The following is a 16,793-nucleotide window of genomic DNA, read 5'->3' as shown; positions in this document are numbered from 1 at the left end:
CTAATGTTCCTAATGCCCATGGCCTTACCGCTATTGAACACTACCTTCTGCAATGCCCGACGGATTCCAAACCAACAACCTCCTTCCTATTCGCCATGACCAAGTGTGTCCTCACCCACAATTACTTCTCCTTTGAAGGTATTACCTACAAACAGATCTGGGTACAGCTATGGGCACCCACATGGCACCATCCTATGCCAACCCATTCATGGACCATTTAGAGGAATCCTTCCTTAAAACCCAGAATCCTAAACCCCTCACCTGGTACAGATTCATTGATGACATTACTGCAATCTGGACTGAGGGTGAGGATACCCTATCCACACTCTTCCACAACCTCAACAACTTCTCCCCCATTTGCTTCACCTGGTCCTACTCAACCCAAAAAGCCACCTTCCTAGACGTTGACTTCCACCTCACCTACAGCAGTACCTCCGTCCATGTCAAACCTACTAACCACCAGCAATACCCCCAGTTCGACAGCTGCCACCCGTTCCATACCAAGAAGTCCCTTCCATACAGCCTAGCCACCTGTGGTCACTGCATCTGCAGTGATGAGCACTCCCTCTTGAAATATACTGAAGGTCTCACTGAAGGCTTCACAGAACATAATTATCCTCCCAACCTTGTACAAAAACAAATCCCCCGAGCCTTATCTTTCCAGTCTCTCACTGCCTGGCCACAGAGGAGCATTCCCTTCATAACTGAATACCACCTAGGACTAGAGCAACTGAATTACATTCTCCGTCAGGGTTTTGACTACCTTTGTTGTGCCTTGAAATGAGAAATGTCCTGCCCACTATCCTTCCCACCCCTCCCACAGTGGTATTCCACCGTCCATCGAACCTACACAATATACTTGTCCATCCGTACACAACCCCTGCTCCCAACACCTCATCTTTTATTTATTTATTTATTTATTTGTCCATGTAAATCTCTTTTTAAGTACACATATTGTTCACAGGATATTGGACTGAAATCCTTTTTAGCTATTGGATTTTCAAATGTCAAACATACATTTTATAAATTTTTATGACAAATTGGATCTATACAGTTAATAATTATAAATTTTGAAATACTGTATATTTATAACTTATTTCTACAATTAAAGATACAAATTACATTTTTTCTTGCATAAGATACTGAGAGATTGAATAGTAGCGGTTTTTCAGAAGGTAGGATGTCACAGACTTTTTAAAGCTTTGTAGTTCAGTAAGAGATTTTATATGTCTTGGTAATCTGTTGTAAAGTTTTGTTCCTGCATGATATACACCTTTTTGGCATAATGTGGTGTTACAATGATTAACATGTATGTCACTGTCTGACCTGGTACTGTAATCATGGACACTTTTGTTTTGAGGAAAAAGGTTTTCTTTTGTCAGTATGCTTTTTTTGACATGCGTGACTACTTCCAGTATATGAATGCAGTGAAGGTGTAGGATCTTTAGATCTTTAAAGAAAGGTTTGCATGATTTTCTGCTACTCACTTGTTTCATTATTCTTATAATTGCCTTTTGTTTCCTGAAAACTGTTATGGCCTGATGTATATTTCCCCAGAAAATGATACTGTACTTCAGTATTGAATGTACTCGAGCAAAGTATACAGCCCTAACTGTTTCTGCACTAGTACTGTTGCAGATAATTCTTACCACATAGCTCATTTTTGCTAGTTTTGAATTTAGGGCTGTGATATGAGTGTTCCATTTAAGATTTTCCTGGATATGAATCCCAAGAAATTTAGTTTCATTGACAGCACTAATGTTTTGGTTATCTATACATATTACAGGTTGTGCCGGATTTTTATTTTGATCAGTGTGGAAATTCATGAGTACCGTTTTTTGGGGATTAACTATTAGCCTGTTTCTGGTAAACCATTCAGACACTCCTTTTGTAATATCTTTTGCAGATGCAGTAAGATTTACTCCATTATTCCCTTCAATCAACAGACTGGTGTCATCTGCAAACAGTACTGGTTAAGAATCCCTAACATATGATGGGAAATCATTAATGTAGACCAAAAAAGAAAGGGACCTAAAATGGAGCCCTGTGGGACACCATGACTTAGTCCACATGGTTCTGAAAGGTGTACCTGGAGTTCATTTCCCTCCACATACTTAATTTCAGTTACCTGAGAGCGATTTTCCAAATATGATTTAATCCACTGATTTGGCACACCTCTTACACCATACCATTCGAGCTTCCTCAGGAGTATAGAATGATCAATCATGTCAAAAGCTTTTGTTAGGTCCAAGAATAAACCTGAGATATTTCTGTGGTTGTCCACTGCATTTAAGACATGGTTTATCGGATTGAAAGTGGCAGTTTCAATTGATCTCTGTGGTCTGAAGCCATGTTGACATCCAAAAATAATATTATTCTTGTCGAAGAATGTAATTAGTTTTGAAAGGAACAATTTTTCAATAATTTTCGAAAACCCTGACAATAGAGACACAGGCCTATAGTTATCCATACATTGATGATCACCTTTTTTGTATAGGGGTATTACTTTTGCCATTTTCAGTTGCTGAGGGAAGACACCACATGATAGGATGAATTGCAAATGTCCAATAAGGGTGAAAGTATTTGTCTTGCTGTTATTTTTATAATATAATCTGGAATATCATCAATACCAGTTGAGTACTTACTCTTTAGTGAATTAATGGTATTAGGAGCTCTGTTGGGCTTACTGGACTGAGAAACATGGATATATTATTTATTTCAATAAATGAAAGTTCTTTCCAAGTTGTATTAGGTGGATTTCCAAATTATTCCTTCACTAATTTCTCAGCAACAGTTGCATAGTAAGAATTCAAACTGTTTGAAACTTCCCTAGGGTCAGTGACATTCTTGCCATCATGTGATATCACAATATTTTTGTGAGTTGTCTTCTTCCCTGTAAGATCCTGCACAGCTTTCCACATGGACTTAGTTTTATTGGATGACTTCATAATATATTTGTCATTTTCCATAATTTTTGCCTCCTTTATGACGCGTTTCAAAACTAGCTTGTATTTTTTGAAATAATTAATAGATTCTGGACTGCTGTGAGTTTTTGACCGCAGAAAAAGTTCCCGCTTCCTTTTACAAGATACTCTGATGCCTGGTGTAATCCAGTTTTTGAATCTATCTGTGCTTTTGGAAATAACTTTCCTTTGTGGAAAAGCTATGTCAAAATTATGCTTGAAAATTTTCAAAAAATGTTCCATCTTTTCGTTAGTATTAGAGGTATCTTATACTTCTCTCCAAGATTGTTCGCTGATTAGGTACTGGAAGTATTCAAGATTTTTCCCACTATAAATCCTTTTATGGATAACATTTTCTATACTGGTCGAAATGTGATTTACAGGTATGGTCAGTAATTGCGAAAGGTGGTCACTATAGCTGGTATCAAAGTTTTCTGATGTACACTTGTCCATGTTTACACATACCTGGTCAAGGAGAGTGACACTAGTTTTAGTTACATGTGCTTTTGAAAAAAACACTTATGTTGCTAACAGGAGATCTATACACACATAAAATAATAGTGTTTTCAGACATTAACTCAACAGCTGAGATTTCAAAGTCTCTTTCACAACCAAGTTTGCAAACAGACGTTATACTCTTATAACCTACATTTTCTTTTACATATACACAAGTTCCCCCATGTTTTGATTCCATTCTACAAAAGCAGTTTGCAAGGTTAAAATGTAATATTTTTAAGTACTGAAAATGCTCATTTTCATAACCAATGCTCACAAAAACATAACACTGAAACATCTTTCCAATCACTACTGAGGAGTATATTTATTTCATCAACTTTGTTTGTTAGTGACTGCACATTCTGGTGTACAATCTTCAGTCTATATTTGCAATTTAATTCTGCATCACGTTTTTTTGTGATACAGTCTACTTCCCTAAAAAAATGTTTTTCACCCTTTTTATAAGGCATCACATCTTTGTTTATGACCCATTTGTCCAAAGTACTTTTGGCTGCTTCTATATTAGGCCTACTGTGACTCCAATTTGCTAGACGACAGATTTCTTCACCCAAAAATTGTTTCCCACTGTGATTTAAATGAAGGCCATGGCTGGTGTGCATGGACCTGTCTAACGAGCTTACATTTATTAAGTTCACGTACAGAAATTTTTTGCATACAGTATCTATCTCTTTGTTTACTCTTTCTATTAATTTATTTACACATGACCAAGGAGGAAGGTCGTATCTGTGGGGCTGATTTACAACAGCTACATTTGTGTTGCCTAATTTGGGTAGCACATCTCATGGTTCATATCCCAGTAATAGACCTAGATGCAAAACCTGTCCCATATATCCTCCCACCACCACCTATTCCAGTCTAGTCATGAACATCACCTATCCCGTCAAAGGCAAGGCTACTGTGAAACCAGTCATGTGATCTACAAGCTAAACTGCAACCACTGTGCTGCATTCTATGTGGGCATGACAACCAACAAACTGTCTGTTCACATAAATGGCCACCGACAAACAGTGGCCAAGAAACAAGTGGACCACCCTGTAGCTGAACATACTGCCAACCAACATCCTTCATGTCAATGACTGCTTCACATCCTGTGCCATATGGATCCTTACCGCCAACACCAGCTTTTCTGAATTGCGCAGGTGGGAACTCTTCCTGCAATACTCTTATGTTCCCATAACCCTCCTGGCTTCAACCTTCGGTAGTCAACTGTCCTCACCTATCCAGCCCCTTCCCTGTTCCTATACCAGCACTACACAGCATATCATGATATTCAGTCTGTTTACTTGTCTCCTTTTCCATTAATCCCCCCCCCCCCCCATGCTCCCCACCTCTCCATGCCCTCCATCTAACCTGCATCACTTCACTGTCCATCATCTCCACCATACTCAGGTCAGGTCAAGAACATTTTTCTACGCAAGCAACTTATTATTTTGCGTCTCCCTCTCTCCCTTTTCCATCACACACTTTCACCCATGTCAGTTTTTACTACCAATTTTGATATCCACTGTCCACAAATCCTGCACTTGGGTGCCCCCGGCACCCTTCTCCAGTTGATGCCCCAAGCAGCACCTTGTGTCTCTAGGGCCCGAAATAGGCCCTGCCTGCCTGTGATCTAACTTGGAATGATATAGAGGTTAAGAGCCTGCAGGTGTTTGTTATCAAACTGAGGGTCCTATATTGTTCACATCTGTTTGCAGATGCTTTTTTGGAAATGGCTATGTAACACGTTTTTAAAGTCTCTTTGGAGCTCACCAGCTTCACATATAAATTGCAAAGATAGAACAGTTCTTCATGTAGCTATCCTCCAGCAGCCTTGATGAATTCTGCTGGTATATCACCAACTCCAACAGCTTTCCCAGGTTTTAGCTGCTTGACTGCAAGGTTGAACTCATCACACAAGATAATCTTCCTCTCTTCCTGGATCAACTTCCTCAGCATTCCCCAATTCCAAATTTTCATTATTCCCTGCATACAGATTTACAGTGTGTTGTTCCCTTCTTTCTGCTATGTCTTTCTGCTCATATAATAATATTCTATCTTCACTTTGGACTCTGTGGCATTTTATTCATCTACTTCCACAGAAGCCAGCGATCATTTACTTCAGCACAGTCAGTCAGGTTTCAAGTGTCACCTGCTGCACACCTGCAGAGCAGCAAGTTACATACTTAGCTTTTCTGTGTTTTCTTACAAGTGCTGGAATGGATAGGATGTGTGCATGCTGTGTACAGATACAGGAGGTGCTGGCCACAGTTCACAAACAGCTGAAGGTACTTTGGCTGTGGTCAACTGTCTTTAAGCTGCATTTAGTTCCAGATGATGGATGTAGAGGAATTATGGGGAAAGTTTAAACAGATTGTAAATCACACTCTGGAGAAATATGTGCTGTGGAAGAGGTTTAAGGATGAAAAAGATCCACTGTGGTTTAATAATTAAATTCATAAAATGCTGCAGAAGCAAAGACTATTGCACTCTCAGTTCAAAAGAGAATTTTCAAATGACAGACAAAAGTTAACAGAAATCTGTGCAACTAAAAAGATCAATGGCACAGCATACACAACTACAACTGTCATACCTTAGCAAAGGATCTAGCCATGAACACAAGAAAATTCTGGTCCTACATAAAATCACTAAGTGGGTCAAAGTCTTCTATCCAGTGACTCATTGACCAATCTGGTATGACAATAGCTGAATTTTTAAATCTCACATTTAAGAAGTCATTCATGCTGGAGGATCACACAGACATACCATCAACTGAACATCGCATAGACTCCTGTATGTATGATGTAGTAGTAGGCATCCGTGGCATAGAGAAGAAACTGAAAGAGTTGAAAACAAATACATTGCCAGTTCTGGATTGAATCCCAAACAAGTTTTACAAGGAGTGTTCTACACCACTGACCCCTTACTTAGCTTGTCTTTATCACAAATTTCTCACCCAGCACAAAGTCCCAAGCAACTGAAAAAAACACAGGTGATTCCTATGCACAAGATGTATAAAAGGATGAACCCGCAAAATTAACTTAATATCAGTTTGCTGCAGAATTTTTCAACATGTTCTCACTGTGAATGCAATATGGTACCTTGAGATGGAAAAAACTTCTGTCCATGAATCAGCACAGGAATCGGCTGTGCTTACCTCACATGATATCCTGCAAACTATGGATGAAGAACAACATCCAGATTCCATATTCCTAGATTTCCAGGAAGCATTTCACAAGGTGCCTTATTGCAGATTTTTAATGAAGGTGCAAGCATACAGAATAGGTTCCCAGATATATGACTGACTTCAACACTTCTTAAATAATAGGACCTATTTACATTGTCCTTGATGGTGAGCTTTCATCACACACACTCATTAGAAGTGCCCCAGGGAAGTGTGATATGAACTGTCTTATTCTCCACATACACAAGGGTGAGCAGCAATCTCTGGCTGTTTGCTGTTAATACTATGGCAAATGAGAAGGTGTCACTTGACTGTAGGAAGATACAAGAATGACAGCTAACTCTAAATGTAGGAATATGTAAGTTAAAAATGCAGTGTGCTACTTGCCACAGTTGGGTTCATTAAATATATAGGTGTAAAACTGTAAAGTGATATGAAATCGATGAGCATGCAAGGATCCTAATGGGGAAGGTGAAAGGTGGACTTCTAGTTTCCTGGGACATTTTTCGGAAAGTGTGGTTCATCTGCATAGGAGACCACACGTGGAACACTTGTACAACCCATTCTTGAATACTGCTTGTGTGTTGGGATACCTAGCCAGTTGGATTAAAGGAAGACATTACAGCAATTCAGAGGCAGGCTGCTACATTTGTTACTGGTAGTTCAATCAACACATATGTATTACCTTTGAGAACTCAAATGGGAATCCCTGGAGGGAAGGTGACATTATTTTTAAAGGAATTTCATTGAGAAAATTTAGAAAACAGGCATGATCCTACTGCTGACAAAGTATGCTTTGTGTAAGGTCCATGAACATAAGAGAAATTAGGGCTCATATGGAGGCACAAATACGGTCATTCTTCCCCCGCTCTATTTGCGAGTGAAACAGGAAAAGAAATGACTACTAGTGGTATAAGGTACCCTCCGCTATGCACTGTATAGTGACTTGCAGGTACATATGTATACTTAGATTTAGAACTGTTTAATCAATGTTTAGTTGATTTACAGACACAATTTGGCTTCCCTACATTGACCATTTCATTCTCTTTTCATTGGTCCTCCTAGAATTGTTGTTTAGGTTTTTTTTTAGTGTTTGTGCCCTTCTTCAGTGTTGTATTATTAATAGTAATCTCAGACTTTTTGCAGATGATGCAGCTAAGGGAATACTGACATCGATAGTGCTGCTCAGAGTCATAAGCATCCCTGGGCAGAGAGAGGGGGGGGCACTGAACAGGAATATCTGTGCAATAAATGAAGACTTCAGCATGCTGTGAGACATGTGCATGTGCAATTATGCTTTTGTGTCATTTGATTGCAATAAGATACTGTCTGCTCAAAACTATTTTGTCTCCATTATCAGAACTTTCCTTACACACAATAGATAAATTTCCCATATTGGTGACCCTGTGTCAATGGCATACCATATACCATGATGGCATGTGTTTTTTTCATTTCAGTTAATGCACATTAACAATGCAGGCATATTTTGTTGGACATACCACTTCACCAACCCCTTGTGAATCTGCTGCATGGAGCCCTCAGGGGCTCAGCATTCATTTGATGGGTACGGGCTTGGAGCCCCTGGATTCCTGAGCTGGGGACTGGTATGTGCTGCCAGTCCTCTTGTCACTGTAGAATCTGGGCATGCTTTAGTGACCACTGTATGGTGTGGCAGTGGAACATAGTTTGTCACAGGGACTGGGGATCTTGGCTTGACCACCCAGCTGGCGAGGATGATAAAAACCCTATAAAAACCCTTCAGTCTCAAGGCATGCTGCACACCAATGTTGAGGTGTAACAGTCATCAGTGGGTTAACCTCTGGGACACCTAATGCACCTCAATTATATTAGGCTTACCTAGGCATGCAGAACTCTGTCTAGGTGGATTTTTATATCCCTAGCTCCTCATGGGACTTGGATGGAACCCTCTAAGTCTTTCCTTCTCCTCCTAGCAGAATGAGTGGGCTGCTGCTGGGTAACAACCACTAGTCCAATGAGGGCACTCATGTAGTCCCTCCTCCTGACTCAGGGATTATTCAGAGTACTTATGGTAATAGTAACAGAATGAATGCTTGTGATCAGAAGTGTTCATAATAGTTACAAGGAAAGAGAGCAGCTTCGAGAAATTTTCCCCTTCTCACATTCAAAAGGGTTTAGAGAAGATTGCTGCACATTTAAAATCTTTCAACTGTTTGCACATTGGGACACTGTTGGTTGAAACATCTAGTTCCCAGCATGTGAAGAACATCCAGATGGCTCAATACCTCAGAGAATGTGCAATGGAAACTGAACAGCACAATGTCTTGGACTACAACAAAGGAGTGTGAATTGCAGGGATGTGATTAACATTCCCATAGAAGAACTAAAAGCAGAGTGGACCCAACAAGACATTGTTGATGTGCAAAACATTATGAAAAGGATGAGAAGCGATCTAGTGAAATCTGACTCATTTCTACTGACTTTCAACAGTACAAAACTTCCAGAGCACATCAAGGTTTTCTTCATCTAAGCTTGTGGCTATTTTAAATGCCAGTGGTTTGACCACACTACTCTTGGTTGTAAGGCGGAAGCCATTTGTAGCAATGTTGTCAGGCCGCCCATGACGAACTTGGTTTTCATCTTTTCTGAACAGTGTAAATTGCTCTAGGGATCATCCAGTCTGGAGTAGGGGCTGCCTTGAGGAAAGGAAGATACTGGAAATTTAAACAAAGAAGTGCATCCAGTATGATGAGGCCAAAAAGATCTATAAAGCTATGCAGCCCTCCACATTTGCTACCTCTTTTCCTTCTATTCTTAAACAACCAGTTCAGAAGACTGCTGCTACTGCACAAACAGAGGCTGCTAGTGTCAGCATTAGTAGCTGTGCCACCTTCAAATTTGTGGCTCGAAAGCCTCTCCACGAGAGGGGAAAAAAAAAAAAAAAAAAAATCAAAGTCCAAGGTAAATAACCAGTCACTGTTGGAAACAGGAAGTAAACAGTCTGATGATGTGGATGTCTCTCTCTCTCTCTGACATCTCTCATGATTTTTCTTCAGAGCTAAAGGACCCTGATATTGGCTTAGAGCACTCGTCTCACACCAAGACTGAAGCTCTGCCCACTATGAGGTCCCCTTCCCAGCAGAAAGACCGAGCGAAAGTACACCCCTGTGATAAAGGTCTCCCATACTACAGTATAATGTTAATGGGTTCAGGACACACATGGAGGAACTGAAAAGCTTAGCACTGCAATGCCCCCTGTGCTTAAGGCTGAGGCTCTCTCAGACCTTCTCCTACGGGCTGAGTTCAGTGCCCATAATGTATTATGGGGCTTGAATTATACTTGCCCTAGGGGTCAAGTCTTGGAAGACTTCATGATTTCTCAGAATCCTCAACACAGGCAGTCCCATTCATTTCTTGGCTGCTACTGGATTATCCTCAGCCAAAGACCTCTCTTTCTGCTCTCCAGCCCTTGTAGACTCTGCTCAGTGGGAAGAAAATCAACTTCATTCCAATGAACAGTTCCCACTCTGGATGCACCTACTGGAGCATTACATGAACAGAAAACACCGAACAGGATGTCACAAGAGCTAACTGGACATTGTTCAGCGAGCTGGCCATGTTTGAATACCGTGGCAGCATCCAGGAACAGGTGTACCACATCACACAAGTGATCCATCATGCTGCTGACTTATCCATCCTCAGGTCACTTAGGAGGAAACCTGTACCTGATGAGTGCTGCTCAGCAAACTATGACAGGTGTGCAGCTCTTCAACAGTTTAAATACCACCCAACAGAAAACAAGCTCACAGACTTCTGTTCCTGGATTCCACCAACCATTCCACTTGTTCTATGAAGGTCTGGTAAGCCACCATGAGGATTTACAGTAAACACAGTGGTTTTCCAATAGAAACAGTGCTAAAATGGCCTGGAAGCATTGCTCATATGATGGCAGAGCATTTTGCAGTGACTATGGCCAGTGACAGCCAGGATCTAATGTTCCGCCATTACTGTGGGACTGTTGAGAGGGGCAAGTTGGAATTCAGATGTAACAATTCTGAATCTTACAGCTACCCTTTCTCCATGTGGAAGCTGGATTCAGCACTGTCTGAGACTCGTGATACTATACCCCATCATGACCAAACCTGGTACTGCATGCTTCCAACATTTGCCAAGAGTGTCACAGGAAATCCTCCTCAACTGTTTTAATTTGATATGGCAGACAGGCTAGTTTCCCAGTTTGTGGAGAGAGGCAGTTTTGATACCTGGACCTGCTGTAGTAGTTACCAGAGCGTCACCTTAATGAGCTGTGCAGGAAAGACCCTGAAGTGAATGGTTAATCATCATCTGGTCTGGTGTTAGAGAACAGGCAACTCCTTACCTACTCTCAGTGTGGATCCCAGAGATTTCAGTTCACCTTCGACAGCATGAAGCTGCTATAGGTGGCTATTCAGCAGGCTTTCTTATGTAAATACCACTGACTTGGTATAATGTATGGCATCAGTAAGGCAAATGACACTGCTTGAAGACACAGTATTTTAGAGCAACTCTATCAATGGGGCTTTTGCAGCAACCTCCCCATCTTCATATTTTTGCTTTAGATCCTGAGTTGGTGATATGCTGTCAGATCGTTTTGAGCAGGAGAATGGTGCCCCTCAGGGCAGTGTTTTAAGTGTTACCCTCTTTGCCATGGTCATAAACAGTATCATGTCTCCCGTACAGAATCCTGTAGAATGCTCCTTATTTGTGGATGATTTTTCTGTTTTCTGTTTCTCTTCAAATGTTGACACAGTGACTCATGAGTTACAGCTTACAGTGCTGAGGTTAGAGGAATGGACTACAAAAATGAGTTTTCAGTTTTCTGCAGATAAGTGTGTATGTGCTCATTTTGATCATTCGCATTGTATATTTAATTTACCTGACTTGCATATGAGGGACACCATACTACATTTTAAAATTTCGGTGAGGTTTCTGGGCCTCATTTTTTACTCCAAATTGTCATGATTACCTCATCTGAGAGACCTGAAAACCAGAACACAGAAGAAACCGTATATCTTAAAGTGCTTTTAGCCACAGGTCTTAGGGATCAGGTGGGGCACAGCTGTTCCAGTTTTATAGGGCTTTTGTGCATTTATTGTGTGACTGTGGGTGCATGGTGTACAGGTCAGCAAAGCCTTCCTACCCAAAGATTATTGACACTAACCACTATGAGCAGATTAGGCTGGTCACGGGTGTTTATGGGACCAGCCTCATACCCAGTCTCTGTGCTGAGGCTGGGGAATTGCCACTCACCATCCAGCGAAAGTTCCTCATGGTGTGTCAGGCATGTTAAGCTCCTTGCTGCTGCAAATTCACCTGCACACCATACTGTTGCTTGTCAGTGTCTGGAACGTCTTTTCTCCAGTTGTCCACAAGCAACAATGCCATTTGGGAGCTGTATACGGTATGTGCTGGAGTCACTTGGTGTGGAGCAAGTACGACCTCAACTCCAGGGTTTTAACTGGCTGCCATCCTGGTTATTGCAGAGGCCCAGAGTGATTTTAGGTTTTGTGCAGTAAAGGAGAGATTGCACTCCTGCATATGTTTTCAGTATATTGTTTTATGACGTTGTAACTGAGCGCTACAACTCTGCAGCTGTATTTCAGGATAGGTTTCAACAGCAGACCCCTTTGATTGCTCCGTTGTTTTCCATGATTATATTCTCAAGATCCAACTGTCTCAAGACTTTACTGTCCTCAATGTGGAATTATATGCGATCTTGCAGGCACGGGAACAGATAAGATGTGTTTTCAGTGCTAAATTCCTTGTCTGTTCAGATTCCTTGAATGCCCTTCACTCTCTACTTCACATGGACTCAGCAGATAAAGTAGGTCCAAAATATCAAGGATGCCCTCCTCCGACTACAAAGACTGAGCAAGGAAATATCTTTGTGCTGGGTGCCAGGGCACATGGGTATTGTAGGGAATTAAAGGACAGATGTACCAACCGAGAAGGTGTGTCACGATCCTCAATTAGTTCAGTCCGCCACCCCTCTACATGCTCTCACCTCACTGTTGAGGTACAGAGTCATGTGTTGATGGGAAGAAGAATGGCTGGAAGTGACAGATGCTGCATCTCATTAAGTCAGCAATGTGGCCATGGCGTACCTCCTTCCAGCCACGCAGGCAGCATGGCGTCCCCCTCATAGGTCTTCACATAGGCCACAGCTCTATGATGCATGGTTTCTTTCTCTGGCAATACAACCCTTCCATGTGTGGTGCTTGTGACATACGTCTCATAGTGCACCACATTTTATTATGCTGCGTTTTATTTTTGAACCACAGTGCGGTGGCTCATTTGCCGACTATTTTAGCTGACAATCAAACGAATGTGGTACGACTTTTAAAATTTTGTAAATTTTCCAACTTTTTCTCTGAAATTTTAGGCTGGCTGGTTCATCCCTGTTTTTGGTAAATGATCAGTCAGCCACATATTGCTGTGAATCTGTTTTAGTTATTCCAGTCTTTAGTGTTTTTTTATTTGATAGTTTTCAAACATCTCTTCATTTGTGGTGTCGTTTTCCATGTTGTGAACTAGAGTGACTGAGTGGGTGATCATGAGTGAGACTGGGAGAGAGTGAGTGTCTCAGTTTACCTCTCAGTTCTTTAATCACATTTTCTATGTTTCAACCACTTTCATTGGAGTGAATGTGGTCAAAACATAGAAAATACGATTAAAGAACTGAGAGTACAATGGCTCTGGGTACTGTTTTCTATAACAGGCCCGGCCCAAACCCTCCTCAACAATGACAACAGCTGGATATTCTTCTGTTAGAACACTTGCACAGTGACTCTGGATTCTGTATTACATAACAGGTCCAGCCCAAACCCTCTTCAACAAAGGTAAGAGTCAGATGTACTTCTGTTAGATTTTGGACATGAACTGCCTCCAAGTGCATCAGTGTGTGAACCAGTGCAATTAACAGTACAACTTTTGAACTGTGGTGCATTTCACAAGACACCCACATCAACTGTGCCACGAATAGTGGTTGGAAATACAATTACTTCACACGTGGCTCTACAGTTGGCCACCCACTACACTATTGTTAGCCAGTTCACAACTGTGACATGAGTACTACAGATGAGCTTGCATCTGAGGCCATTTCACTCAGCCACTGTTATACCACTACCACATGACATGAACAGACTGGCCCTCAACCCAAAGTACTGCAATTTTGCTGAGAACAATCCTCTCTCTGCTTCGTAACTGAAGAATGTATTTTTGGTATTGTAGGCATTCTGGGTGATGATACCAAATTTGTGACACTAATTTGCCATCTGGCAGAGTATGTTGATCTCATCAATGATGACTTACTCACACCATCCACTCAAAACAAATACAATGGGCAAAATCAGACCTTCTGCAGGGCCTGTAGCAGACATTGGAACAGCAGTTACAACAAGGAATATATGAGGAGAACTCGCTGGCAAGATGCCATCCCAGCTTAGGTGTCAGCAGACAACACTTGACGCAATCTAATGCTGGATGCAGCTCTGTCAACACTGTGGGTGGTGAAACTTACATCACAGTTACAAGTGGCAATTATCACTCTTTGAGGCAGAGCCTGCTGAAAAAAAATATTCTGGCTGATAGGACATTTACCATGATGCAACACCATCAGCGAATAAACGCCACAGCTAATTCCACTCCACACAGCACATGGTCACAGTCGAACACCAAAATCACTGAGATGCTTCTTGCAACACTAGCTAGTACAGTGCATTCCATGTCGCCATGCAGTACAAAAAACGTAGGCACCTCTGCCACAGCAAATTTCACACAGTCCAAGGTAGAATTATACATGATCTGCAATGGCACAGTGCAACCCATTTTAACAACTACTGATCCAGCAATTGTTAAAATGGGTTGCACTGTGCCATTGTAGATCATGTATAGTTGCGCCGTGGAATGCGTGAAATTTGCTGTGGCTGAGGTGCCTACATTCATTATGCTGCATGCTGACATGAAATGCGCTGTACTAACCTGTGTTGCAAGAAGTGTGTCAGTGATTTTGGTGTTCTTCTGTGGCAATGTGGTGTATGGAGTGGAATTAGCTGTGACATTTATTCGTCGATGGTGTTGCATCATGGTAAACATCCTATCAGCCAGAATTCCCCCCCCCCTCCCCCCCCCCCCCCCTAGCAGGCTCTGCCTCAAGATGTGTGATGTAAGTTTCACTACCCACGACGTTGACAGAGCTGCATCCAGCATTAGATTGTGCCAAGTGTTGTCTGCTGAGATTGTGAAGTTCTGGATATTTGGTATCAGGTAGCTATCATACATATTCAGGAGCTGAGAGCTCTATAGTCACCACACAATCTTTCTTCCACATGAGTTTTATTGGTGATTCCCATGAGCAGTCCAAAGAGTGGACAGCTCTTGACTGCTGTCTTTATAGCATGCAGGTTGCTGGGGCTAGACAGCACACTTTGTGTTAAATTGCCCAGTTGCAGGTGCTACCATCTTCAGAGTGGACTGTAAAAAGGCACACCTCCAAATTCTCATGTACACTGATGGTACAGCAAAAACAGCAATATCACACCATTTGGCTTGTTTGAATGTGTCCTCACGCCATACGATCTGATGAATCCACCCCAAATGTGGCAGTATTTCATAGACAGGATACTTTTTAAATTTGATTTCTGCTATGCCTGCTTTGACCTATCTTCATTTTTTTCAGCCACAGCCCAGCAACACAACCAGCTCCTCAAAAAAGTTTTCAATGCCTTACAGGACGTAGGCATGGTCATTAATGAAGAGAAGTCTCAGCTGTGGAAGGTTGAAGTAACCATCCAAGGGCATAAAGTAAATGCTGCAGGAATCAGACTTACAGCTGACTGAACTGATCTCAGCAAACAACTCTCCCTCCCTCTAAACTACCACAAGCTTCGACACTTGAGAACTTCTATCAGCATCACCTACTGCAAGCAGCAGCAACCCAGGCACCAGTAATTGACACCCTTGCTCAGCCGAACAAGCAGCGGTAAAAGACGAGTAGTTTGACGAATAAAACGAACAATGCATTAGAACTTGCTAAGGACTGTCTATGGCGAGGTATTATGTTGGCTCATCCCATTCTAAATGCGCAGCTCCCCATTACCACAGACACCAGTGACACAGGTAACATGTTGTAGGGGATGAGATTCAACCACTACACCTCTTTTCAAATAAAATGTCTGAAGAGAGCTCCAGCTACCATTTTGCATTCAGAGTCTGTTAATTCTTGTCATGTGACTATCATCATGTCACAAACCTTTCCACATGAATCAGCTAATTACAAATGACAGCTTCACCAGGCCACTTCCCTTTTATATGTTGTGTATGTAATACTACCTCCATCTGCATATGTGCATTTCGCTATCCCATGACTTTTGTCCATCAGTGTTAAGCTAACAGAGGCACTGAGTGTAATATTAAGAAGCAGTATAAATGGTATACACAAATAAAATCAGTAGTGGCAAAGGTGAATAGAAGACTCATTTCGAGTCATCCACCATCCAGTGGCGTCACCCTTTAAACCACCATCACTTATTGCGTATTGTGAATTGTGTTTTATACATCTCATGACGTACATTTGCAATCCATTTGGTTAGCATACAGGAGACATGTCAAAAATTTATAAGACAATAACAATGATTTTTACATTAATAAATAATAGCACTATAATAAATAATGACAATATAAGGATAGCACATTGTACCCAGCTCAAATATCCAGTTTGTCCCATATGAATTCATCCACTGAGTAATAACACTTCAGTGTCAGTACCTCGTATAGCTCTCTTTTAAGTGAACCTAAATTCATCTGCACCAACTTGTTCCCTTTTAATTTATTACAAATTTTCATTCCCATGTACTGAGAGGTCCGTGGGCATACAGTCTGAGGTGATGGGTGGGGAGCATAAAATTTTCTTTGTTTCTGGTATCATCTGAATGAACAAAATGGTTTCCCTCAAATAATTTATGTCTGGTGCACAAAAATATAATAATCTCATATATGCATAAGGATGGCAGAGTTAATATTTTAAGTTTTCTAAATAATGGTTGACATGGTTCTTTGTGATTTGCAGTGCACATATTTCATATGATTTTTTTCTATATTTTTAATATCCACACTATGTTTGTTGAGTTACCCCG

The 16,793-nt window shown here is 41.3% G+C and overlaps 1 protein-coding gene and 1 long non-coding RNA gene across 2 annotated transcripts in view; one reads left to right on the top strand and one right to left on the bottom strand.

Annotated features, from left to right (window-relative positions):
* Window positions 1-7,917, top strand: part of LOC126190955 (uncharacterized) — a 58,974-nt gene extending 51,057 nt beyond the window's left edge. The window contains exon 3 of the long non-coding RNA XR_007538301.1: window positions 7,789-7,917. This is a non-coding gene — a long non-coding RNA (uncharacterized LOC126190955). The remainder of the gene's footprint in view (window positions 1-7,788) is intronic.
* The window catches only part of LOC126190953 (tubulin beta chain), an 82,508-nt gene that overhangs the window by 27,806 nt on the left and 37,909 nt on the right, over window positions 1-16,793 (bottom strand). The window lies entirely within an intron of this gene.

This window comes from Schistocerca cancellata, chromosome 6, assembly GCF_023864275.1.
Source record: "Schistocerca cancellata isolate TAMUIC-IGC-003103 chromosome 6, iqSchCanc2.1, whole genome shotgun sequence".
Taxonomy (NCBI): domain Eukaryota; kingdom Metazoa; phylum Arthropoda; class Insecta; order Orthoptera; family Acrididae; genus Schistocerca; species Schistocerca cancellata.
Note: the sequence above shows the minus strand (reverse complement) of the source record. Positions and strands in the feature narration are given on the sequence as shown.